Source organism: Ornithorhynchus anatinus, chromosome 12 (genome assembly GCF_004115215.2).
Source record: "Ornithorhynchus anatinus isolate Pmale09 chromosome 12, mOrnAna1.pri.v4, whole genome shotgun sequence".
Classification (NCBI taxonomy): domain Eukaryota; kingdom Metazoa; phylum Chordata; class Mammalia; order Monotremata; family Ornithorhynchidae; genus Ornithorhynchus; species Ornithorhynchus anatinus.
Window position 1 is genome coordinate 43,119,095 of NC_041739.1, and position 27,839 is coordinate 43,146,933.

At 47.0% G+C, this 27,839-nt stretch overlaps 2 long non-coding RNA genes across 6 annotated transcripts; one reads left to right on the forward strand and one right to left on the reverse strand.

Annotated features, from left to right (window-relative positions):
• The first annotated feature begins 3,223 nt into the window (after window positions 1–3,223).
• On the forward strand, window positions 3,224–9,534 carry LOC103165075. 2 transcript variants are annotated; one of them, XR_003763182.1, is made up of 3 exons: window positions 3,224–3,728; window positions 3,849–3,923; window positions 9,242–9,534. It is a non-coding gene; the product is annotated as an uncharacterized LOC103165075 (long non-coding RNA). The 2 variants fall into 2 exon arrangements; XR_484430.2 differs by lacking the exon at window positions 9,242–9,534 and having other exon boundaries at window positions 3,849–4,135.
• Window positions 7,185–27,724, reverse strand: LOC103168277. 4 transcript variants are annotated; one of them, XR_003763184.2, is made up of 5 exons: window positions 27,624–27,724; window positions 27,219–27,285; window positions 9,225–9,379; window positions 8,820–8,977; window positions 7,185–7,276 (listed from the first exon to the last, which is right to left on the reverse strand). It is a non-coding gene; the product is annotated as an uncharacterized LOC103168277 (long non-coding RNA). The 4 variants fall into 4 exon arrangements; XR_003763183.2 differs by lacking the exon at window positions 7,185–7,276 and having other exon boundaries at window positions 8,309–8,977; XR_005660643.1 differs by lacking the exons at window positions 7,185–7,276; window positions 8,820–8,977 and having other exon boundaries at window positions 9,205–9,379.
• Window positions 27,725–27,839: the final 115 nt, after the last annotated feature.

Here is a 27,839-nt window from a genome sequence, read left to right on the forward strand (position 1 = left end):
GCACGTTTCTGATTTTTTCTGGGTTATGGTCTGAGATAATGAACATTTAAATTTTGATATCTTTTGAATCTCTGGGTCTTTTTCTTGTGTTCTGAAAATATGACATGGGTTGTCTTGGATTTATTTGTAAATCTCTTACCATGTGCCAAGCATCATACTAGCACTGGGTGGATACAAGCAGATCAAGTTGGGCACAGTTACTGTCCCACTTGGGGCTCACAGTCTTAATCCCCATTTTTACAGATGAGGTATCTGAGGCACAGAGAAGTTAAGCAACTTGCCCAAGACCACAGAGCAGACAAGTGGTGGAGCTAAGATTAGAACTCATGACCTTCTGACTCCCAGATTCGTGCTCTATCCACTATGCTATGATATTGTCCCAAGGTGACACTGGGGTACGGGCCATCTCAAGGTCAAAAGCTAACTCGTACCTGCCTCAGCCAGCAGGTGGAACTTGGAAGTGAGGGTGGGTTGCTGCCCCCACAACGAGAACTGCTAGATTGACAGCCCAAGCCGGGAATACAGAAGGTGTCCCTCGCCCCCATGCCAATCAAATTAGGTATGGAGGAGGGGGAAGGGCAGACATTGCATGAACTGAGGCTGGAAGCTGGAATGGCCTAGGAGCACAGGTGATAAATACCTGCAGCCTCTAACCTTCTGTGCAGAGGATCGAGACTTGCAGCAGCCGGCTGCAGGTTGCCTCTGTCCAGAGTGTGAGAAGCCCGCTCTGCCTGCACCAAGTGAGGAGCCGTGGGATGGGTGAGTGTCCCGTCCTGATGAACCATCGTGGGGCTGGAAGCCAGGCACTTCGCCATGGGTATGTAACCGTAAGTGGATTCCTCCCGAGTCGGGAGTACTCTTGGATGGGAGCTAGGGGCTTAACCACGGGTGTGTAATGCATAAGGGATTCCTCCCGAGCAGGAACTGCACATGGGGAGAGCTAGCTGCCTCACCACGTGCAAGCAAACCAAAAGTGAATTCCACCTGGATGGGACATGGGTGTTCTGCCAAGTGCAAGTAACATACAAGTATATTCCTCTGGTTAGAGAAGCTCTAATATCACCGTCCAAATAATCAAACAATTCAATAATCAAACAATCAAATAATTCGTGGCGTATAATCAAATAATTCAATTCGCCTTGCAGAATAAATTTTGTATAAACCTCAGGTTTTCCGTCTCGGGTCTCTCCCCCTCTCCCTTGCCATGCCAATTCCCAAACAAACCCGTCCCCGAGAGTCAGGTGACAATTATATATCACATATGTATGCCTGGCACACAGTAAGAGCTTAAAAAATGCCATGTGCCTGGCACATATGCCTTAGAGATATAGTTTATCAGTTGGAGCTGCAGTGGGCTGAGCAGTAAGATAAATACCTGGGAGCTATCTTCAATTATTTTTAGATTGGGATTAGGCTTTAACACGGTTTTTCAGATAAAATACATCTGCCTCTGACTAAGCCCCCCTTTCCTCTTCCCCACTCCCTTCTACGTTGTCGTGACGTGCTCTCTTTATTCATGCCCCCTCCCAGTCCCACATTTATGTGCATATCTGTATATTGTTGACTTGTATCATCTCTCTCCCTGGCTAGGGTGTGAGCTCATTATATTATACTCTCCCTAGCGCTTAGTACGGTGCTCTGCACACAGTAAGCACTCAATAAATATGACTGAATGAATGAATGAAAGAATGAATGGCCCAAGAATACTGAGGTTGGTGTGATGGAGAGAAGCAGCATGGCTTATTTGAAAGAGCACAGGCTTGGGAGTCAGAAGAGGTGAGTTCTACTCCAGCCTCCACCACATGTCTCCGGTGTGACCTTGAGTAATCACTTAACTTCTCTATGCCTCAGTCACCTCATCTGTAAAATGGGCATTAAGACTGTGAGCCCCACGTGGGACAGGAACTGTGTCCAACCTGATTACCTTTTATCTACCCCTGCACTTAGTATAGGGCTCATCACATAGCCAGTGCATAACATATGGCCTATCCCAGGCTGCAAAAGATTCACCGCCCCCCCCCCCCCGATTCCTGCTCCCCTTGGATGCATCTCCCCCAGATTCTTGATCCCCTGGGGCGAGCTCTGTAGATTCACTCCCCCAGCTGGGCAGCCCTAAGTAACTGGGAGCTCCTATTGGATCGGGCACTCGCTGCAAAGTTTAAAGTGAAACCAAACCACCACTGTATGCAGCAAACTGTTTTTATTCAATGCTTAGTCTAATCAAGAATAAATGTGTAGATATAATAATAATAATAATTTTGGTATTTGTTAAGCGCTTATATTTGCCAAGCACTGTTCTAAGCGCTGGGTAGATAAAAGGTCATCAGGTTGTCCCACTTAGGGCTCACAGTCTTCATCCCCATTTTCCAGATGAGGTAACTGAGCCACAGTGAAGTTAAGTGACTTGCCCAAAGTCACACAGCTGATAAGTGTAGGAGTCGGGATTAGAACCCATGACCTCTGACTCCCAAAGCCGTGCGCTTTCCACTGAGCCTCGCTGCTTCTCATCATAATGACATTTATTAAGTGCTTACTATGTGCAAAGCACCGTTCTAAGCGCTGGGGGGGAAGGGGGGCGGATACAAGGTGATCAGGTTGCCCAACGTGGGGGTCACAGTCTTAATCCTCATTTTCCAGAAGTGAAGTTACTTGCCCCAAGTCACGCAGCTAAGTGGCAGAGTAGGGATTAGAACCCAGGACCTGTTTCCCAAGCCCGTACTCTTTCCACTGAGCCCCGATAAATCCTTTCACGGGAGAGCGCGCGCACACACACACACACACACACACACACACACACACACAGATCGGGCGGGAAGGACGTGATGCGGGAGACGGGGCGGGGCCTCGGGGAGCCACATTAATTGGTTGCCCTTCACTTGCTGACCCCGACCCCTCTCCCGGGGGCCGGGCAGCTCCTCGCTCCCTCGCTGACTGGCTTCTCTTGTGAGGTCGCCCTGGTCCCGCCCACCTCGGGCTCGGCTGCTCCTCTCTCGCTCGCTGATTGGCCTCCCTCTACTAGATCGCCCCGCCCCCTCCCGCCTGCGCCAGGCAACTCGTCTCTCAGCCGTTGATTGGCGGGCCCCTTTAAGAACCGGCGCAGCTGTGTGTGACTGTCGCCATCTTGAACTGTCAAATTGAGGCCTCCCTCCCCCGCCCTGTCCAGGGAATGTCGTTAGGAGGGGAGGGGGCTACCTGACCCTCCCCCTGTGTGACCCTCCCCCGTGTGACCCTCCCCCTGTGTGACCTTCCCCCTGTGTGACCCTCCCCCACCTGACTCTCTCCAGTCCAATCTTCCCCCTTCTGATTCCCCACTTGATGGATTCTCCCTGTATCTGACTCTTCCCTGTCTGCCTGTTCCCCTGTGACCGCCCTCTGAGCCTCCCCAACCTGACTCACCCCCGTCTGACTCTCCCCTCGTCATCCTTTCGGCTGGGCCTAACTCTCCCCTCAGGCTGACTCTCCCCAGGATCCCTGTCAGCTGAAGGTGCCCCGGGGGACGGGAAAACTCTTTGGTACAATGGTCTCTGTTGGGGATTCTTGCCGGGAGAGACGTACTCTCCCGCGTGAATGAGAGGGGATCAGAACCTTGGTGATGGAATGAACGGACTCAGGAGAGCGAGCCAAAGAACAGTAAAGGGAGGAAAGTGGCTGCCCACCTGTTCACCCCAGTTGGGGTAGGAGGGACGAACAGCCCTGAACCGTCCCCCCATTCTTACTTTTATTAGACGGTAATTCTGCGTTACACCCGACTGCACCCCTGCGTGTAAATCGCAGACCAATCGACGAAGCAATATGAGAATTTCTCCTTCTATGGCTAAAGCCTTACAAAACCTCTATCTCTGTGCTAGGCTGTTCCCTGCACTCCCTTCAGCTTGCCCCAGGGACTCTGCCGGATCAGGTGCCAGGCCCAATCAGGATCTGAGGTACGTGTGAACAGTGTACACCTGGTGCCCCAAGGTCTACATGGACAGTGTGCCGCCTAGCGCCTTAAAAAAGAAGAAAAAGAAAAGAAAAGGATTGAAGTCACTGTGGCTCGGGAGTGACTGTGGTTAGGGCCTGGTTCAGGTTTTCTCAACAATCCCCCCTTTGATCCTAGCTGGAGATAGAGGTGAAATAAAATTAATAATAATGTTGGTATTTGTTAAGCGCTTACTATGTGCAGAACACTGTTCTAAGCGCTGGGGTAGACATAGGGGAATCAGGTTGTCCCACATGGGGCTCACAGTCTTCATCCCCATTTTACAGATGAGGTAACTGAGGCCCAGAGAAGTTAAGTAACTTGCCCACAGTCACACAGCTGACAGCTCCCCAGCCCGTCTCCGAACCATTAGATCACTGACCACTGGAAGGAGAGTTCTTCCCGCGTGTTCGCCATCAACCTAGGCAAGATTTGCTAGGACTTCTAGCTGGACTTGGATAGGTTCGGAGATGTTAGGAATGGTCAAACAACATTTGTTATTAGTAACATAACATTAGTAACATTAATGAAGGCGCACAATCCCCTCTCGCGAAGCAGCATCTGATCCCCCACCAGTCGAACCTTGCAGGGACATGTGCGAGGTGGCCAAGGTCTGGGAATGGAGCAACCACAGACCCTCACGCAAGGCACTGGCCAATAACTCGACCTGCTCAGTAAGGTGAAAGATCACTCTGAGATTATGATGAACAAAATCATTAATCAAAAATGACTCAAACATCTAGGGGATATTATGAGACGCGTGTTCCGCCCAGGCTATAGAACTCCAGGAATCACCAGAAAACAGAGAATGTTCAGCCATGATTTTCTATGGATCCGCCCTGGCTTGGGGACATACCCTTGGCGAGCCCATGTGTTCGCCATAAGGGAAACATTAGAAACCTGCGGAGGACAAAGGGACGCTACAATAAGGGAACAGGAAAGGTTGGATGCAAAGATGGCTGGCAGGATAGACCACAGGGTGCCGAGCAACCCCAAAGCAAACCACCCAGAGCAGTGATGCCAAGGGCCTCACAACAAATAGGGGGGTTCACATGAAACCAGGCAGTTAGTTTTGAATAATTAGCCACAGAAGTATTTAGGGGGGCAACATCCTCAATCAGGCTCATGAGGTCCCAAAGGGCCTCCAGTTTCCCCGATCCCGTGCATAAGTAGGCCCAACCCAGTCCAAGGCCCAACCAAAATGGTGAGCATAACCTTGGCAGGAGCAACCATAAAGGAGGGCCTGAGAGACAAATGGATCGATTAAGAGAATGGAATCATTATAGGTAGAAGAACAATAGACCACTTGGGGAACCCACACTGACGAGTTCCACCATCAACCTGAGGGATAAACTCAAGGTGGAGAAAAGCATACCCGGTTCCCATAAGTGGGGGCCTCATTGCAGAGAGTGAAGTTTGTGACAGCCTCGCATGGGAAAAAAATCACCCAGGATACATTCGAGAAGGTGGTGTGTTTTGGACTTTCGACCTGGAGAGGTGGAAACTGGAGATCCAATTTTGGGCCCGGGCAAAGGCACTAATCTCCTGCAGGAGGAGTTTGCCCTCCGTGATTTCAGAAGGGGGAACCCGAGGTGCCCAACAAAACCACATGGTAGAAAATAGACGTAAAAGGATCAGAGGCCCTTCCTGTTGAAACATCCGGAGAGCAGGCCATTGCAAATGGGGACTGAGCAAGGGTGCAAGCATAAGAGGCCAAAACAACAAAGAAAGAAAACGAGGACGAGGCCACCAAACAGATAGCCCAAAGGGGACAGAATCTCACATATAAAAGAAAGCTGGGCAAGCCCACGTAGACTACAGAATAGGACAAAGAGAACAAAAGCCAAAAGGAGTGAAGGGGTAAAACAAAGGCGATAACAGAGGACCCACAACCCCATGAGTGAGACAGATTCAGCGAATGATCAGGGAGCAATAGTCCAGATGGATGGAGGTGAAGCGGGGGCACAGCTCCTGGCAATGAGGTGTCAGGGCAGTCCGGTAGTGGTGACTCGTCCACGACTGCCATTTTCATTTGTGAGTAATGATTCCACGAAGCACGCTCTGCAACACAAACTGCTGAAAAGGTCACCAATAGAACCTGCAAGGGGCCATCCCATACAGGGGCAAGGGCAGTTTTTCTCGACATCCATTTAAGCCAGACCCAGTCTCCAGCCTCGAAGTGATGCAAGTTGCAATCAAGGGTCACAGTCTGGCAGCTGAAGGCGGCCCGCTGAAGGGTCCTCAGCTCTTCTTGGAGCCGGATGAGATATCCAGGGAGAATTTCATGCCTCCCCAAGAGTGAGACGTGGCTATCTTATCCTCCATTTCCTTCGCCAAACTCTGGAGTGCGGTCATGACCTGCAGGTGCTCTGTTACGTACCCAGAGTTTTGCATCTGGGCATCGACCAGCAGCCTAAGCTGTGTCACTTCATTGAACCCCTTCACGTACTGGGATTTCATTTCTGACAATGCCTCTTCCACTTTAACTTTGGATGCGTTGTTCTCCTGCATCAGTTACTCGAGCTCCTCTTTATGGATGAGGTTGGACATTCATTACCTCCTCTAGCCACTTCCTCTTCCTGTAATCCTCCAGCTCTGCTTGGGCTTCCTTGTAGAGCTGAGACAGCTCACTCACTTGTTTATTGAGCTCATCTATCATTCTGTTCATTGCTTCTTTCATCTCACCAGTTTCATCTCAATTTCTGTGGCACCTGACTGTTCAGGTTGTCTTGCAACCTCCTGATTTCTTCTTGCACTTCTTTGTACTTTTTGTACTCTTTCGCGGGCATTTCTTTAACCAAGTCCCTTTCCTTCCCTCCTATTTCTCCTCCAATTCTCACACTTTCTCCTTATTTCTTTCACTTTCTTCTAACACATCCTGAAGTTCTTGCTTTAGCCCCTCGATCTCTTCCTGTGCCACCCCCAATTCATTTTCGAATGGCCCTCCTTGTGTACGAGAGGAGGCCCGGATTCCATCCGCTTTGGTAGAGCTGAAACCCCATCTCTGGCCTCCTCACTTTTCCTTTGGGTTTCTTTAATCATCTTGTTCAGATCAGAGTTATTTTCTGAAACCTCTAAGCCATTCAAGCCAGGTGATTCTGGGACTCTAGGCTGGAGCTGGGCCTCTTAACTGCCTCCTCTCTGCTTCAGATTGATCAAGCTTCATTCGAACATCTTGCAAAATTTCTTGCAGCTGCTAGATTTGGACCTCACTGCTGACGGTGGCTTTATCCGGAGGAGGGATCAGTACAAGCTTAGGTGATCTTGGCTCTGGAGTCATGGTGTTATTTGATTGGTCTATCGAGGGTTCCAGATCGGCTTGGGTGGAATGATAGGAATCAGTGCTTAGGTTTCCATCTAGCCGTTTTGTAACAAGTCTTGTAATTCTTTATTGTGTGATGTAAGAGAAGTGACTTTTGACCTACATGTGACCCAGGTAACATTTTTGCAGAAAGAGGTTCACAAGCCTTAAAACTTTCCTATGATCAACACCACCAATCTTTACTAATTCTTCAAGGCATCTGATTGTTGCTTTTAAAACTCATTTAGTTTTTCTGCTGAAGAGCAACAAATGCATATAAGGTTCCCTCCCGCTCAGTCCTTCTACAACATAATCTGTATCTCCTATTTGTTTCTCTAGCACTTGCTCTCTATCTGGTAGAAACCAGGCATTTCTATTTTAGACAAAGCAACCTTCTTTTCTCTTTCTAGTTCCTTCCTCAGTCCACCTGCCTTCATTCCAAGCTTCTGAGACAACCCTAAAAATTTCTCTGCTATAACTGTGGTTCCCTTTCAATAGTCTAGAGCACATGCAAGCCATTTGCATGTGTTTACCACCCCCAAAATGTTACATTATAAAATTTGCTCCTTCCCACTGGCTTAAAAGCAGTATGGCTTGGTTTCACGATGGGTGATGTAAAAATGACTTAAAAAGATATATACATAAACACGCGCACACACACACACACACACACATATATTGAACAAAGACAATATCTTACAGAAATACCAACTTGAAAAGACAGTTTTTTTAAAAAAGAAAATCCTAAAATCTACTATACAATGAAAAAAATTAAATAACTGGCAGGTTATGAAAATGAAGACGAGGAATGTACAGTGAAAATAGATTTATTCATTCAATAGTATTTATTGAGCGCTTACTATGTGCAGAGTACTGTACTAAGCGCTTGGAATGTACAAATCGGTAAAAGATAGAGACAGTCCCTGCCCTTTGACAGGTTTACAGTCTAATCGGGGGAGACGGACAGACAAGAACAATAGTAATAAAGAGAATCAAGGGGATGAACATCTCATTAAAACAATAGCAAATAAATAGAATCAAGGTGATATCATTAACAAAATAAATAGGGTAATGAATAAATAGGGTAATGAATAAATAGGGTAATGGAATACAGACGAAGGGTTCCAATAGGTAAGGTGAAAACCATAATGATTGCTGGGATCTTTTTTTTTGGTCATCCCCCTTTTTTTTTTATGTGAAGGCGGCCTTGATCTCAAGATGGGAGGACTTTTGTAAAACAGGAGTCATGTTTCAAATTACATGACCCCATCCTTCCCTGTACCGGGAAGTCTTTTCCCCAACCAGGAAAGCCATCTGGGAGTCTCCCAGAGCTCTCTAGGATGACTCCTAGAGTGATCCCCTTCTCCTAATCAGAAAAGTCCCCTCTCTGCAGGAACGGCGCAGAGGATCCCCTCTCTGTGGGAACAGCACAGAGAGAATCCTACCCCAAATAAAGGGAGGATGACGCTTACCCGCTCAACCCGCTGGCGCTTTAAATAGTACCTTAAATTCCCCAGGAAATGGGGTAGATAGACCCTAAAAGCGTGTTTTCATACTTACAAATGTCACGAGCTCGCAAATATCTCTTTTCCGAAGAATCTTTAGTACATCCATCCACTTAAGTACGTCTGTCCAATCCTTGCACAAGGTCCCTTCATGATCGCAGAAGCTGTTGGGGATTCTTGTGGGGAGAGGCGTAGATGCGAGGGAATTGTAACCTTGGTGAAGAAATGAATGGACTCAGGAGAGCGAGCCAAAAAAGCAGAAAAGGGAGGAAAGTGGCTGCCCGCCCGTTCACCCCAGATGGGGTACGAGTGACGAACAGTCCCGAACCATCCCTCCCAGTTTACTTTTATTAGATGGTAATTCCATGTTACAACCGACCACACCCCCATGTGCAAGTCGCAACCCAATCGGCTAAACTATATGAGAATTTCTCCTTATATGGCTAAAACCTAACAAAACCTTTATCTCTGTGCTAGGCTCTTCCCCGAACTCCTTTCAGCTTGCCCCAAGGTCTCTGCCGGATCAGGTGCCGGGCCCAATCAGGGGCCGAGGCGCATGTGAACAGTGTATGCCTGGTGTCCCGAGGTCTACATGGACAGCATGCCTCCTAGTGCCTTAAAAAAGAAGAAAAAGAAAAACAAGGGTTGAAGTCACTGTGGCCAGGAAGTCACTGTGGTTTTGGTCTGGTTCAGGTTTTCTCAACATCTTTCAGTAAGCACTCAGTAAAGAGCTCCCTGGATTGGTTAAAGGGGAGGATAAGCAAGCCGGGCCCCCTGCACTTGGATTCTCCTTTCTTCCCTTCTTTTTCTTTGTATGTTATTTATTAAGTGCTTACTTTATATCAGGTCCGGTACTATGCACTGGGGCAGATTCAAATCAATTAGGTTAGACTCAGTCCATAACCCACACGGAGCTCACTGTCTCGATCCTCCTTTTACAGAAGAGGTAACAGAGGCCCAGAGAAGCAAAGTGACCTGCCCAAGGTCATTCAGCTCACAAGTGGCCAATGTGCCAACCACTGTACTGAGCACAGAGTTAGATGCACTAGAAGCACAATGGGCACAATCCCTGTCCAACTGAGACACTTTCTTCCCCCTCGGACTCACCACTGGCTCATACAGAATCTCTGCTGGCTCCGGACCTTCCAGGCCCGCTCTGCCATGGTGGCTCTGGAAAGAAAATGACCTGTGGGAAAACCTGCCACCAGTGGGGACGGAAAGTGGCCCCTCGCTCTCTGCCACTTTTTTCTCTTCCCATGTTGTATCGGTCCCCACCGGGGCCAACACTGTGTCCTACTTCATCAATTCATCGCTCCCGAAGGGTCTGCCCCAGGCCCCTCCCCCCGCTGACACTGTTAGACCGGAAGACCCCGAGAGGCGAGGACTGGGCCTGATTCCCCAATGGGAGTGCTCTGCCAGTGCTCTGCTAGTGCTCAGTACAATGCTTTGCCCACAGGAAGCACTCCATCAATATTCTTCCCCTCTCTGCCAGTACTGCAAAGGGGACACTGGCCTTTTGGTAACAGGCCCCGGAGAGGCCCAGAGCTAGACCCTACCCCAACCCACCAACCCGGGGATCACGGCCCGGCCTTGTGGTCCCCATTAACAGAACCACTCTGAGGGGAACCCACCGCCCCCAAACCTATAGACTCTCCTCACCAGGGTCAGGTTGGATCACGAAATCTGTGCTAGATGCTGAGAAGTCAATTCACGTAGCTTTCCCCGAACCAAATGGGTCCCGACTTGAGCCTAGTAGCCACACAGCTTCCTGTTCAGCTCTCTCAGCTGGACAGGGGCCGGCGGGGCTGGGAGGCTTAGGGAGGGGACTCTGTCGCCAAGGACACCATTATTGAGAGACCAGCTTGATAAGGAAGGAGGAAGGGCATGGGGAGATATTCTCAAGGGGGCGGAGCCTGTCAGGAATGGGTGGAGTGTCACCTGACCTTGTGCCCAGACATGTGGCCAGAGTCAATGGGGCTCAGCAGCTAAGTACTCGTACGTCCAGGGACGGGGCCTTGGGTATCTCCTGGTCAGAGTGTGCGTAGGGATTATTGATTTCATGATACTTCTAGAAGAAGCGGGAGGTCCACAGTGCCGAAGTCTGCTGAGAGTTCAAGGAGGATCAGAATGAAGTAGAAGCTATTGGATTTGGCAAGAAGAACGTTGGTGACTTGAGAGAAAGAAGTTGCTGTGGAATGAAGGGTGCAGAAGCCAGATTGGAGGCTGCCAAGGAAGGAATTGGAAGAGAGGAAGTGAAGTCAGAGAATGCAGCAACTCCCAGGAATGAATGGAAATAAGTGGCCGAAGAGATGAAAGGGGAACCAGGAAAAGGCAGCTTATTGTAAAGCTTATTGTAAAGGCAGCAGGATATTGTTTCCAGTGTTAAAGGCAGCTGAGAGGTTGAGGGGGATTAGGATGGAGTAGAAGCTATTGGATTTGGCAAATCAGAGATCACTGGAGACCTTTGAGAGGGTGGTTTCTGTCGAGTGAAGGGGGAAGGAGCCAGATTAGAGGGGACCAAATAGAGAATTGGAGGAGAGAAAATTGAGACTGCGTGTGTAGACAATATGCTCAAGGAGTTTGGAAAGGAATGGTAGGAGGGAGATGCAGTGATAACTGGAGGGAGACCTGAGGCTTTTTTAGGATAGGGAAGACACCAGCATGTTTGAAAGCAGTGGGGGAGAAGCCATTGGAGAGCAAACAGCTGAAGATGGTGGTCAGGGAGGGGAGAAGGGAGGGGGTAAGTTTTTTGAAAGGCTGCTAAGGGATGGGGTAAGGCTCAGATGGAGGAGTTAGATTTTGAGAGGAGATGGGAGATTACATTTTGAGATACTGCTGGGAAATATGGGAGAGTTGAATAAGGGGCAAGAGAAGCAAGGGACAGGGAGGAGCAGGGGAGATTTTAGGGACATCATACCTAGTCACCAAGAATCTCCTTTTTGCCAAGTCCTCTGACTTCTACTCCATCCAAATCCTCCTCAACCCCTCAACTGCGTTTAACACTGAGTACCACCTCCTTCTCTTGGAATCATTATTCAACCTTGATTTCATGGACGCTGTCCTCTCCTGGTTCTACCCTATTTCTCTGTCTGCTCATTCTCAGTCTCTTTCGTAGACTCCTCCTCAGCCTCCCGCCCGCTAAAAGTGGGGGCCCCTTAAGACTCAGTTCAGGGTCCCCTTCCATTCTACTTCCACACCCACTCCCTTGGAGAACTCATTCACTATCATGCCTTCAATTCCTTTGTCCACGGAGATGATTCCCAAATCTCTCTCTCCAGCACTGGCCTCCCTCTTTCTCTGCAATCTCTCATTTCTTCCTGCCTTCCTGACTTCTCTATCTGGATTTCCAACTGACTCCTCAAGATGAGCACTGCCAAACCAGAATTCCTCATCTTCTGATCCAAACCCTGATCTCCCACCGATTTTCCTGCCACATTAGCATCACCATTCTCCTTGTTTCACGAGCCTGTAACCTTGGTGATATCCTCACCTCATCTCTGCCAGTCAACCTACATATTCAATCTGTCACTAAATCCTGTCAATTCAACCTTCACAACATTACTAAAAATCTGCACTTTCCTCTTCATCCAAGCTGCTCCCATGCCGATCAAAGGATTCATTCATTCATTCAATAGTATTTATTGAATGCTTACTGTGTGCATAGCACTATACGAAGCACTTGGAAAGTACAATTCAGCAATAATGAGAGACAATCCCTGTCCACAACGGGCTTACAGTCTAGAAGGGGGGAGACAGACATCAAAACAAGTAAACAGGCATCAATAGCATCAAAGAAATAAATTGAATTATAGATACATACACACTAAAACAAGTAAACAGGATTTAATATAAATGAATAGAATTATATACATATACACATATGCTTTGGGGCAGGGAGGGAGGTAGAGCAAAGGGAGTGACTTGGGGCAAGGGGGAGGAGGGGGAGCTGAGAAAAAGGGGGGCTTAGTCTGGGAAGACCTCTTGGAGGGGGTTAGCCTTCAGTAGGGCTTTGAAGGGGGAAAGTGTGATTGGAGAAGTTGAGGAGGGAGGGCATTCCAGGCCAGAGGTAGGACATGGGCCAGGGGTGGACAGTGGTATCGGCAAGAAAGAGGCACAGTGAGAGGGTTAGCACCAGAGGAGCTGAGTGTGCAGGCTAGGATGTAGAAGGAGAGAAGGGAGATGAGGTGGAAAGGGGCAAGGTGATGGAGAACTTTAAAGCCAACAGTGAGGAGTTTTTGCTTGATACAGGGGTTGATAGGCAACCACTGGCGATTTTTGAGGACAGGAGTGACATGCCCAGAACGTTTCTGTAGAAAGATAATCCAAGCAGTAGAGTGAAGTATGGACTGAAGTTGAAAGAGACAGAAGGATGGGAGGTCAGAAAGGAGGCTGATGCAGTAATCCAGAAGGATAGGATGAGTGATTGTTCTAACGTGGTAGTGATTTGGATGGAGAAGAAAAGGAGAATCTTGGCGATGTTGTGAAGGTGAGACCGGCAGCCTTTGTTGACAGATTGGATGTGTGATGTGAATGAGAGAGCAGAGTCAAGGATGACACCAAGGTTAGGGGCTTGTGAGATGCGAAGGATGGTAGTGACAGCCACAGTGGCAGGAACATCAGGGAAATGTCAGAGTTTTGGGGGGAAGATAAGGAGCTCTGTCTTTTATATGTTGAGTTTTAGGTAGCTGGAGAACATCCAAGGAGAGATATCCTGAAGGCAGGAGGAGATGCGAGCCTGGAGGGAAGGAAAGAGAACAGGGGAAGAGGTAGAGATTTGGGTACCATTCTCGTAGAGATGATAGTTGAAGCCTTGGGACTGAATGAGTTCAGCAAGGGAGTGAATGTAGATGGAGAATAGAAGGGGACCAATAACCAATCCTTGAGGGACCCCTAGAGTTAGGGGATGGGAGGGGGTGGTGATGCCCGATAAGGAGATTGAGAATGAATGGCCTTAGAGAAATAAGAGGAGAACCAGGAGAGGACGGAGTCAGTGAAGCCAAGGTTGGATAATGTGTTGAGGAGAAGGGGATGGTCGACAGGGTCAAAGACAGCTGAGAGGTTGAGGAGGGTTAGGATGGACTTCGTGCTGTTGGATTTGGCAGGAAGGAGGTCATTGGTGACCTATGAGAGGATGATTTCAGTGGGGTGGAGGGGACAGAAGCCACTTTGGAGGGGTCCAGGAGAGAGCTGGAGGAGAGGATTTTGATTTAAAAAAGTGTATGACTGTCCATGTTTTGATGTCACCACTGGTGGCGTTTTTGGCAGGGGGCATCATTTGGAGGGTATCAGGGCTACGTGGCTGCCTCAGCTTGGGAGGGAGGGGTCCCATGGATTAGTTTTTCCTGACTACCTTGAACTACCCCAGCGTTTAGAAAAGTGCCTGGTACATAGTAAGCACTTAACGAATGGCACAATTATCATTATTATTGTCATTATGATTATTATCATTATTGTTGTTGTTTTTATTAGTTTCATTATAAGCAGGGCAACCTGGACTGTGATCGGTGTCCCTGGTTAGTCAGGGGGTGGGGCTTTTGGGGTAGGGGGACACTATTGCCTGACTTGGGGTCCTCAAAAATGAGCAGAGCTCTGTTTATGTAGACCAGGTGTACAGTGGCATCGCTGGGTTTTCAACTTAGGAAAGGGTTCAGGGGACCAAAATTCAAACATTACCGTGAGTTACATAAAATTCAAACAGTAGAGAAGTCTTGCAGCCTCATGGATAGAACCCGGGCCTGGGAGTCAGAAGGTGCTGATTCTTCTTTCTGTGTCAGTCAATCAGTCAGTTGTATTGAGAGTGCTTATTGTGTGCAGAGCACTGTACAAAGTGCTGGGGAGAGTACAGTACAACAATAAACAGGAATATTTCCTGCCCACAACGAGCTTACAGTCTAGAAGGGGAAATAGATATTAATATTCATCCTTCCTTCAACCTCACAGCACTGATGTCCAAAACTTTAAATTAGATATCATAATTTACTTATTTTTTCACATTAGTGACTGTCTTCCCCTCTAGACTGTCAGTGCGTTATGGACAGGGAATATGTATGCTACATTCTGTTGTATTGTATTCTCCCAAATGCTTAGTACAGTGCTCTGCCATAGTAAGCGCTCAACAAATATCATTGATTGATCGATTGATTGATTCTAGTCCCAGTTCTTGTCTGCTGTGTTGGGGAAAGTCACTTCACTTCTCTTAGTTGCTTTATTTGTAAAGTAAGGATTAAGACTGTGAGCCCCATGTGGGACAAAAAACGGGTTTACCTGATTAGCTTGTGTTTACCCCAGTGTTTGGTACAGTCCCTGGCATACAGTGAGTGCTTAACAAATTCCATTAAAATTACATAATATAAAATTTAAAAAACCTCTATTCAATAGAGGTGTTGGTTTTTTGGTTTTTTTTACAGGTTATGCACAAGTCATGGACCTCAATGACATCCTTCTGAGCCTCAGAATAGGGTTAGGAATGATACTCCCTCTCAACCCAGCACCTAGGTCCACGTCTGTAATTATTTATACTGATGTCTGTTGCCCCCTGTAGACAGTGAGCTTGTCTTGGGAAGGGAAAATGTCTATCAACTTCATCTTATTGGACTCTCCCAGGGGCTTAGAACAGTGCCCTGCACACAGTAGTAACTGCACTGATCACTGATAGATTGACAAGCTTTTCAGTAATCGGTGGGTAGATACAAAAGCATCAAGTCATACACAGTCCTGGTCCAACATGGGGTTTATAGTCTAATCTCGGTGGGGGAGGGGGCAGTAATTTAAACCCAGTTTGGTAGATGAGGAACTGAGGAACCTGAGGGACAGAGAAGCTTTTTTTAATTGTATTTCTTTAGTGATTACTATATGCCAGGCACTTTATTAAGCAGGAACTTTATTAAGAAAAGCAGAATGGCTTAGAGAAGCAGCAAGGCCTAATGTATAGAGCACAGGCTTGGGGTGTCAGAAGGAGCTGGGTTCTAATCCCAACTCTGCTACTCGTCTGCTGTGTGACCTTGGGCAAGTCACTTCTCTCTCTGCCTCAGTTCCCTCATCTGTAAAATGGAGATTGAGAGTGTGAACCCCATATGGGATAGGGACTGCGTTGAGCCCAATTTTCTTGTATCTACTCCAGGACTTAGTACACTGCCTAGCACATAGTAACAAACACCACAAGTTTGTGGGTTTTTTTTAAGAGCTGGGAGAGATGAAAATTTATACGTTGGACACAGTCCCTGTCCAACTTGGGGCTCACTGTCTTAATCCTCACTGTACCGATGAGGTAATTGAGGCATAGAAAAGTGAAATAACTTCCCCAACGTCACACAACAGAAACATGGCAGAGCCAGGATTAGACCCCAGGTACTCTGACTCCCAGGCCTATGTGACGGCACTGGGGTAGATCTTTTTTTTCTACAAATACTTTCATGCCATGTTGTCCCAACTCCTCAAGAAACTCCAGTGGTGCCCATCCACCGTTACATCAAAGAGAAAATCCTCACCATTGGCTTTTAAGCCTTGCATCTGTTTGCCCCTTTCTACATCACCATGCTGCTCTCTTACTTCAGCCCAGCCCGCACACTCTGCTCCTCTAATGTCAATATGCTCACTGTACCTCCATATTTTATGTTTACTTCCCCCCTTTAAAGCCATATTGAAAGTACATTTTGTCCAAGAGGCCTTCCCTGACTAAGCCCTCCTTTCTTCGTCTCCTACTCCCTTCTGAGTTGCTCTGAGTTGTGTCCCTTTATTCTTCCTCCTTCCCAGCTCCACAACTCTTATATTCATATTAGTAATTTATTTATATTAATGTCTGTCTCCTCCTCTAGACTCTAAGCTCGTTGTGGGCAGGGAATATGTTTATTTGTGGTTACACATTACTCTTCCAAGTGCTTAGTACAGTGTTTTGGACATAGAAAGCACTCAGTAAGTACAACTGAATGAATAAATGAATAGGAGGCCAGTGAGATAGGATAGGAGGGAGAAAGCTAATGGACGGTTTTAAACCTGATGGTGAAGAGTTTCACTTTGATGAGGGGATGGGCAATCATTGGTAGTTCTTGAGGCGTGGGGAAACATGATTTGCATGTTTTCCTATAAAATGATCCAGGCAGCAGAGTGACAGCCCCTCTCAAACGGACCAGCCAACGGCCAATCCCAGGTTTTCCATAAGGGGGAAGGGGTGCCACTCCTCCCTCTTCCCTCTGCCTCTGGTGTGGGTGTGCTTACTCGATAAGTAATCACCCCAACTAGAGCTGGGCTGTCATGTTGGCAAACCAACTCCCAAGTCTTTTAGGGGTGGGTAAGGGACAGGGAACTCAAGGTCTAGGTGAGCCCCAACCCCTTAGCCCCAACAATGTCTCTCTTCCAGGTCTAAGAGGGGTGGGGGTCAAACCCAGGTTCTTTCCATTATTCCACCCTGCCTCTTTACTCTGCCCTTTACTCATTGAAACAGGCTGTGGTACATCCCACAGACTCTCCCAGCCCCTCTACACCCCCTCACCCTTCCCCCATCCCAAAAGGAGGTCTGAATTTGATATGAGGGTAGGTGGGTGACTTCCCTGACCCTTGCATAAATTCCTCCTTCGTCATCTGTTTCTGCCTGTCTCACCGTCCCCATGGAGCAGGAGCGATGAAGTAGACCTCAAATCAATCTTTTTAAGAGAAAGGATTGTCAAGAATGACTCCTTTGCGTGGCTCAGCGGAAAGAGCCCGGGCTTTGGAGTCAGAGGTCATGGGTTCTAATCTCGACTCTGCCACTTGTCAGCTGTGTGACTGTGGGCAAGTCACTTCACTTATCTGTGCCTCAGTTCCCTCATCTGTAAAATGGGGATTAAGACTATGAGCCTCATGTGGAACAATCTGATGACCCTGTATCTGCCCCAGCGCTTAGAATAGAGCTCTGCACATAGTAAGCGCTTAACAAATACCATCATTATTACTGTTATTATTATTATTATTATCAACGCACAATGAGACCCACTGCGCCCCTTAGACGGTCTCTACTCCTGTGAACTGAGTCTCTTCTGACAGATGTAGGTTGGGAGTCTTCTGGAGGTCTTTAAAATTGGATGGGGAGGCAACTGGAGTAAGGACAATCCAGAGAGTGACGGTCCCCAGATTTCCCAACTCCCACATTCGGTTTCCGTACTCCCTAAAGAAGGAAATTTAGGCTGGGGGAGGTCTGGGTGAGCTGGATTGGAGATGAGGAGGAAATGGGATCCGAATATGGGGATTTCCAGCATGTATTCGTCTTTATTAGTTTATGCGTTCAATGATTGATGAAGTGATATGAAAGTTCATCCCGTAATTTGCAATCTTGCGGAATAAAATGACTAAGGCATTAGAAAATGGACATGCAGTCTTGGAAATTACCTAGAGTCCTTTGCCAACATAATTCCCAGGAAAGAAGACACAATGCTACCTAAAGGCCAGGCATATTCTCACCTTTCCTCAGTGCATAATCTCACCATTCTCATGGAAATCTGCTTCCACCCCCACTCTCTTCTCTCTCTAAATCATTTTCTTTCTTGGTGTTGTTCCTTCCCCACCGGGATGCTCAAAAGCTGCCCCACTGGATACAGGAAAGCAGCTAGTGAGGATAAGGCAGTCCACTGCTACGATTTCCAGCCTCTCCCTCTTCAATTTGTCCCTGTCCCAGAACCACACCAATATTTCACAATGGCATAGTCACCCAGGAGAATTTGGAACCAAAGAAGCAGTGGAAAGGCAGGAAGACATACACTAATGTAAGAAACACATTGATATCGGAGGAGATTTCCAGATGAAGAAATGGCGGGCCAGAACCACGACTCTGGGAACCTGCAGAAAGTTTCAGAAATCCCAGAAGTGATTGTCCACATCCAGGTGTGTGGAAAGAAATTGAGGGATATGAATCCTGGAAGAAGCAGAAATGGAGGTTAAGTGCTTGGTCACCTTCTCCTGCCACAGAGAGTCTTTAAGGACACTAATTAGGATTGAGCTCTGAGGTCTCTTACCTGGGGGAGCTTGTTGGAATCCAAGGATATTGGCCCTGGCAATGGACAAGGAGGTTCTTGACCCCGCCAATGACGGCCACCAGCTTGCACCACCCCTCGCAGTTGTAATTGGGAAACTGTCCAACCCGCACCCGAGAGCAGGATCAGAGACTGCTCCACGGCCAGCCTCTCCAGGAATAAATTATCAGAGATGTGGAATCCAGGGAAACACTGGGGTAGGAGGCTGGGGTCTTTGTTGATCTGCTCCATGGCAAACACCAGGGCAGGATGTGATGGTAGTAGTTTGGCAATGCAGCTGCATGAAGAGGGGAGGAAATCGGGACTTGACCCCTCTCTCTGTGTAAGAGGGTTTCATGGTGACGTGAAGACCTGCCCTGTCAGAGGTTAAGGGTTGGGTATCGGAAGGATTTAGAGAGGATGGGGGAATCAGGGGTTTAGAGGTGTTTGGTGCTGTGGTCTTTGTACATTAAGCCCAAATTGTAGGAAAAATTATCTGGGAAGCAGACTGAAGACCGTCCTGGAGTGGGAAGAAAACGGAGGCAGGAAGATCACTGAGGAGGCCCACCTTCTGTTTCTCCCAATTATTCCCAGGGCTCTTTTTAGGACAAAAATTAAGTGGTCAACGTGAAAGTGGTCTGGAAAGATGAAGACATTCTTCAAGCTTCCCCTATACCCTTCTGAATTGTTCTTCACTGCACCACGACTAGCAAAGGGATCTTTTTCTATTCACCAGTGTGAAACTGCTCTTAATCTGCCTTACTCCACTTTGCTTTCATTCCCCATTTTGGATTTATCTACCATGTTTTTCCTAAATCATGCTTCAGCTGCAAACTTCCCCTCTTGTCAATTCCAAACCACATCCTGTGGTCAGGTAAGAAAGTGTGGAGCCACCCTTATTTGGGGTCTGTTGTTGGGGTGAAGGAACACCATGCCCACCAGAGACTATCGCTAGCTACCTCTTCACATTCCTGGGATGAGTTGAGCCCCTTTGACGCAACAGACTATGCCTGTTCCTCACTCATACAGATCTTTATTATACATTGCAATTAAAAAAAACCTCTTGTGCTGTTGTTGCTGCAACTTGATTTTTTTGGATTCGTCACATGCCAAGCATTGAATTGGACTCTGGGGAGCTAGATCATCAGGTCCCACGTAAGGCTCATAGTCTAAGGAGGAGGGAGAATAGGTATTGAATCACCATTTTGCAGATGAGGGAACTAAGTCCCAGAAAAGTTAATTGACTCTCCCAAGATCATACAGCAGAGTTGGCAGAGGCAGGATTGGAACCCAGGTCTCTGACTCCCAGCCCGGATTCTATCCACTAGATCAGAAGCCATTCTAAATGGAATCCTTGAAGGGTCAAAATTCACAATGTAGACCGATGCCCTAAACTCTGAAATAAAGATGGAGGTGGGCATTGTGGGTGACTTCATTTTGCCGCTGATGATTCCAGTTTTGTCTGCCCAGGGATGGAGTTTAAATCCCAGAGGGATTTAAGAAGAAACCCAAAGAAACCTGTGATCCCTCCAACAAGTGGATTACTTTCAATCAATAATGCAAATGATACTCAAATCGATCAATGAATCAATACATCAGTCCTATTTATTGGACGCTTATTATGTGCAAAGCACTGTACCAAATGGTTGGGGAAGGAAGATATAACAGTGTAACAGAGTTGGTAGACACATTCCCGGCCTTACAGTGTAGAGCGAGAGACAGACATTAATATAATGACAAACGTGGTCACAAGTGCTGTGGGGCTAAGAGATGGGTGAAGGAAAGGAGTAAATCAGGGAGACACAGAAGGGATTGGGAGAAGAACAAATGAAGACTTAGTCAGGGAAAGCCCTCTTGGACGATGGCCTTCAGTACGTCTTTGAAGGTGGGGAGAGTGATCACCTGTTGGTTATGAAGAGGGAGGGCATTCCAGTGCAGAAATGGGACTTGGGAGAAGTCATTGGCGAGATAGAAGTGATGGAGGTGCAGTGAGTAGGTTGGCATTAGAGGAGCAGAGTATGCGGACTGGGTTGCAGGCAGAGAGCAGCCAGGTGAGGAAGGAGGGAGGGAGCTGTACATCTGAGGGTGAGAAGTTACTGCTGGATGTGGGATGGGGGCTGGCGGGGGGGAGGGGTCAGGAAACCACTGGAGGGACTTGAGAAGTGGGGAGATATACACTTAACTGTTTTATAGAAAAATGATCCCTGCAGCAGAGTGAAGTAGAGACTGGAGAGACAGGAGGCTGGGAGGTCAATAAAGAGGTTGATACAGTAATCCAGGCAGGATAGGATGATTGATTGCATTAATGAGATGGCAGTTTGGATGGAAAGGAAAAGGCTGATTTTAGCAATGTTGTGAAGATGGGACTGACAGGATTTAGTGATGGATTGAATATGTGGATTGGATGAGAGAGATGAGCCAAGGATATCGCCAAGGCGAAGGTCTTGTGAGACAGGAGGAGTGATGGTGCCATCTACAGTGATAGGGAAGTGACGAGGAGGACAGGGTTTGGGTTGGAAGATAAGGAGTTATGTTTTGGCCATGTTAAGCTTGAAGTGACAGGTCTACACCTACATAGAGATGTCTTGAAGGCAGGAGGAAATGTAAGGCTGCAGAGAGGCAGAGAAATCCCTCCCAAGCACTCAGTATAGTGATCTGCACACAATAGATGGTAAGCTCCTGTGGGCAGGGATCACATCTCCCAAGTCTCTCATACTGTACATTCCAAGGTGCTTCATACAGTTCTCTGCATAGTAAGCATGTGATAAATGTAACTGATTGATTGAATGAATGGTAGAAGAAATAGGCTTCTTCCCCTGCCATATTCTGAGCAGAATTGGGAGAGGTTTCTCTTGAGCACAACTGAGTTCTGTTCATAAAGGGGAGGTCCACATACCACTTTGATGCCCGTCCAAAATTATATGAAGTAGCAGCACAGTCTGGATAAACCATAGAACTGATAAAAGTATTTCTCCCAAAATAGAGATGACACTTTTCTGTTTTTTTTTCTGGGGTGTGGTCCGAGGTATAAACTTTTGGACACTTTTGGATTCCTAGAACTTTATTTTGGGTGTAAGAAAACAGGATCTGGATAGTCTTGATTTTTTGAAGTGGGGTAAGACTACCTTCCTTTCTTTTAAAAAAAGAAAAGTTTCATTATTTGTATGTAATTTTTAAGCGCTTACATGGTGCCATTCTATGTATATATATAGAGAGAGAGAGAGAGAATATATAGACTATATATCTATATTCATTGGTTGAAGCTGCAGGGGACTGAAGAGTGAGGTAGATACTTGTCAGCTATCTTCAGTTATTTTATATTATGAATAGGCTTTAACATGGTTTTGAAGATAAAATCCATCTTCCTCTAGCTGTCTCACAATAATGCTTAGGTTAGGTGTGATAATGAGATGACATTCTTCAGAGGAAGAGAGTCAAAATAATCTGATGATATACAAGGAAGATTGTACACTTCAGACATTCTCGAAAATTAACCTAGTCTTGGAGAGGCAAATAGCCCTTACTCTTTTTGCTTTCTTACTGTTTTTCTGTGTCTCTCCAGAATACCATTCACTTTCAAAGCATTACTGAAGTTACGCTCCTCCAGGAGGCCTTCCCTAATTAAGCTCTCTCCCTTCTGTGTCACACAGTTATCTTTGTACAATTTGAATGCTTCATATTCACCCTATCCTTTGCTCCACAGAACTTATATCCATATTCGTAATTTATGTATTTATACTAGTGCCCGTCTCCCCCTCTAGACTGTAAGCTTGCTGTGTGCAGGGAAAATGTCTACCAAGTCTGTACTGGACTCTGCCAAGCACTACTCCACCCAGTAAGCACTCAGTAAGTACCATTGATTGATTTATTAATTGCTTTCTAGTGGTAGTATTGGAAGAGAAGCACCATGACCTATTGGAGAGTGCACAAAGCTTGATGTCCAGACACCTGGATTCTAATTGCCTCACTCACCCTTGTCTGCTGTGTGATCTCAAATACAGAATTTAACATCTCTGAAACTCAGCTTCCTCATCCGTAAAGTGGGAATTCAACAGTTGATGACCTCTTGTGGGTAGGGAATGTGTCCGCTTATTGTTATATTGTACTCTCCCAGTAGTTTTGTACAGTACTCTACATACTGTAAGCGCTCAGAAAATGTGATTGGAATGAATGAATGAATGAATGAATGAATGAATGAATGAATAGCCAGTGGGTGACTGGGCTGGGGATCAGCGAGGTGTTTGATTAAGAGTGGATTGTTTGGATAGCACATGTGACTGTGCAGCCCTATTTGATCTGCCTCCCCTTAGTGAAGGGGTTGGTTTATGATCCGCTAGTGGGATGCATCCTCGGATTGACATCTGCCAGTCAGTAGAAAAGATGCTATGCCGGGAAGTCAGCTTGTGTCTCATGTCTGGTGGCTAGGAAGTGCCCGAGACACATAATGCTGCACCGTGGCTTCTAGAGGGGTGAGTCTATCTGCATCCCCATCCTTTTGGTTCACAGAGAGGAGGAACAAGGGAAGATGGGAGGGACAGGACACAGCACCGCTGTGGGAAGGGCAGGTCACCAGTGATCTCCTCGTTGCCAAATCCGCTGGCCTCTACTCCATCCTAATCTTGCTTGACTTCTCAGCTGTCTTCAACACTGTCGACCACCCCCTTCTCCTGGAAATATTATCCAACCTCTGCTTCACTGACACTGTCATCTTCTCTTATCTCTCTGGCCACTCTCAATCTTTTTCACAGGCTCCTCCTCTGCCTCTCCTCCCCTAACTGTGAAGGGCCATCATAGTTCAGTTCTGGGTCCCCTTTCATTCTCTCTCTATACCTACTCCCTTGGAGAATTCATTTGCTCACCTGGCTTCAACTGCCACCTCTATGTGAATGATTCTCAAATCTCCCTCCCCAACCCTGATCTTTCTCCCTCTTTGCAGCCTATGTCCTCCTGTTTTCAAGACAACTTCACCGGATGTCCTCCCGTCATCTCAAACTTACCATGTCAAAAAACTAAACCCTGTCCTCCTCCCCAACCTTCCTTTTACTCAAGATGACACCAAAATCCTTCCTGTCTCACTCTCAGAGACAGGGATGAGACTTCTTTCTCTCATTTGACACACATTTTCAATCCATTATGGAATCCTGTCAGTTCGACATCCATGACATAGCTAAAATCTGCCCTTTCCTCTCCATCCAAAATGCTACCAAGTAAATACAATCACTCATCCTATTCCACCTTGTTTACCTTATGAGCTTTCTTGCTGACCTCCCTGATTACAGTCATACTTCATTCTGCTGCCCACAACATTTTTCCACAAAAAGCGTTCAGGCCATGTTTCCCCACTCCCATAGAAACTCTAGTGGTTACCGATCCACCTTTGCATCAAACAAAAATTCTTCACCATTGGCTTTAAAGCCCTTCATCACCTTGCCCCTGCCTACCTCACCTCACTGCTCTTCTACTACAACACAGCCTGCACACTTCACTCCTCTATCAACAACTTTCTCACTGTACCTCGAGCTCATCTACCTCACCATTGACCTCTCTCCTTGTCCTGCATCTCGGCTGGAACACACTTCCTCCTCATCCTTTAACCAATCAATTTCCAATGACTCCTTCCCCTCTGCCTTCAAACATACTCATGTCTCCCCCATCCTAAAAAAACCCTCTCTCTACCCCACTTCCCCTTCCAGTTATCACCCTATCTCCCTACTACCCTTCCTTTCCAAAATCCTAGAACGAGTCGTCTACACTCGATGCTTAGAATTCCTCAACTCCCATTCTCTCCTGGACCCCTTCCAATCTGGCTTCCGTCCCTTCCACTCTACCGAGACTGCTCTCTCTAAGGTCACCCATGACCTCCTTCTTGCCATATCCAATGACTCCTACTCCATTCTAATCCTCCTTGACCTCTCAGGTGCCTTTGACACTGTCGACCATCCCCTCCTCCTCCACACCTTATCTCACCTCGGCTTCACGGATTCCGTCCTCTCCTGGTTCTCCTCTTATATCTCTGGCCGATCATTCTTGGTCTCCTTCGCAGGTGCCTCCTCCCCTTCCCAGCCTTTAACTGTTGGAGTTCTTCAAGGGTCAGTTCTTAGCCCTCTTCTGTGCTCCATTTACACTCACTCCCTTGGTGAACTCATCCGCTCTCATGGCTTTGACTACCATCTCTACGCAGATGACATGCAGATCTACATCTCTGCCCCTGTCCTCTCCCCCTCCCTTCAGGCTCGCATCTCCACCTGCCTCCAGGACGTCTCCACCTGGATGTCTGCCCACCACCTAAAACTCAACATGAGCAAAACTGATCACCTCATCTTCCCTCCCAAGACCAGTCTTTTTCCTGACTTCTCTATCACCGTGGATGGTACGACCATCCTTCCCGTCTCTCAGGGCCACAACCTTGGTGTCATCTTTGACTCTTCTCTCTCGTTCACCCCACACATCCGATCTGTTACCAAGACCTGCCAAGACCTTTACAATATCGCCAAGATCTGCCCTTTCCTCTCCACCCAAACGGCTACCTTACTGCTACAGGCTCTCGTTATATCCTGGCTAGACTACTGTGTCAGCCTTCTCTCTGATCTCCCTTCCTCCTCTCTCGCTCCGTTCCAGTCTATTCTTCACTCCGCTGCCCGGCTCATTTTCCTGCAGAAATGCTCTGGGCATGTCACTCCCCTTCTTAAACACCTCCAGTGGTTGCCTATCAACCTCCACTCAAACAAAAACTCCTCACTCTAGGCTTCAAGGTTCTCCATCACCTTGCCCCTTCCTACCTCTCCTCCCTTCTCTCTTTCTACTGCCCACCCCGCACACTCTGCTTCTCTGCCACCCACCTCCTCACCTTCCCTCGGTCTCGCTTATCCCACTGTCGATCCCTAGGCCACGTCCTTCTATGGTCGTGGAATGCCCTCCTTCCTCACCTCTGACAATCTAATTCTCTTCCCCTCTTCAAATCCCTACTTAAAGCTCACCTTCTCCAAGAGGCCTTTTTCCCTCTGCTTCCTCTACCACCCTCTTCACCTCTCCACAGCTAAACCCTCTTCTCCCCCCTTTCCCTCTCCTCCTCCCCCTCTCCCTTCTCACCCCCTCAGCATTTTACTCGTCCACTCAACTGTATATATCTTCATCACCCTATTTATTTTGTTTAATGAGATGTACGTCACCCTGATTCTATTTACTTGCCATTGTTTTTATGAGATGTTCTTCCCCTTGACTCTATTTATTGCCATTGTTCTTTTCTGCCTGTCTCCCCCGATTAGACTGTAAGCCCGTCAAAGGGCAGGGACTGTCTCTATCTGTTGCTGATCTATACATTCCAAGCGCTTAGTACAGTGCTCTGCACATAGTAAGCGCTCAATAAATACTATTGAATGAATGGTAACAGACAATTACTCTCGACTGGTTTCAAAGCTTTATTGAAGGCACGTCTCCTTCAAAAAGCCTGCCTGACTAAGCCCTCATTTCCTTTTCTTCCACTCTCTTCTGCATCACCCTGACTTGCTCCCTTTATTCATCTCCCCCACAACCCTTTTGTCCATATCTGTAGTTCATTTATTTGTATTATCTGTCTGTCGCTCTAGACGGTATACTCTTTGTGGGCAGGATATGTGTCTGTTATATTGCTAAATAGTACTCTACCAAGCAATTAGTACAGTGCTCTGCAAACAGTAAGCACTCAGTAAGTATGATTGACAGACTGATATACACCAGACCACCTCTCTCTTCACCTTCCAAGCCTTTTTAAGGTCACATTTCATCCAAAATGTCTTCTGTGATTAAATTCTCTTTTCCCTTGCTCCTTCTCCCTTTTGCATCATCTCTGCACTTAGAACTCTGACCTCAGGGCATTGGAAATTTTTTTCACCCCCAGTCCCACAGTACTGATGTAAATATCTTTAAAGTACATGTCATACATTCTTTATTCATTCATGTGAATATCTGTCTCCCCCTCTATTACATAAGCTTGTTATGGGTCACTCTGCCCATAGTTATCAGTCATAAATTCCACTGATTGATTGAATGACTCATATTAGAATTAACAGTAGTAGTAATAGTAATAATAGCAGCAGTAGTAATAGCAGTGAAATCAGTAGTAGTATTTGTAAAAGTAGCAGTAGGAGTAAAAATGGTAATAGGAATGCTGGTAATAAGAGTAGTAGTATTGGTAGTAATATTAGTGGCAGTTGGTGATAATAGTGATGGTAGTAGAAGTAATAATAGTAGTAGCAGTAGTAGTTTGGCCTAGTGGACATTACAAAGAACTGGGAATCAAGAGACCTGGATTCTAATCTGCGTTCTCTCTCTTTCACACTCTGTAACTTTGAATAAATTCCTTTACTCCTCTGTAGCTCAGCTTCCCCAACTGTAAAGAGAGATTTCAAATCTGTCCTTCCTCCTCCTTAGCAAGTGAGCCCTTTTGGATCTACCCCCAGTCTTAGTGCAGTGCTTGGCACCTTGTATGTACTTACCAATTCGAAAGATAGTATTTTGATGACTGTGATAACGGTAGTTCAGTGCTCTGGTCCAAACTGGTTCCTGAACAGAGGAGACATACAGGAAGTGTGGAAAGAACGGTCCAGACAGGAAAGGGGAAATTCACCATGCCAACTCCAGCCAGGAGATACCCCTCCTGAGGCCACACTAGCCAATGGGCTGCTGGTCCCGAGCCACTTTTGTTAATGATAGTAATCATAATAACAATAGTGAGTATGGTATCTATTAAGGACTTTCTATATGCCAAGCACTATTCCAAGCACTGGGGTAGATGCAAGATCATCACAATGGAGACAGTCCCTGTCTCACAAGGGGTTCACAGTCTTAATCCCCATTTTACAGATGAGGGAGCTGAGGTCTAGAGTAATGAAGTGACTTACCCAAGATCACACAGCATCCCAGTGGGGGAGCTGAAAGTAAAGTCCAGGCCCTCTGAGACCCAGGCCCAGGCTCTTTAGCCACATTTCAGGGCCCACCATCAGGTGATGTCACATCCATTCATGACAAGCTCTGCCCCTAGCTCACCAAGCTCCTCCTTCAACAATAGTGCCCATGGCAACGGTGCAGCCTCCCTCTGCTCCCTCTGCTGCTGACGG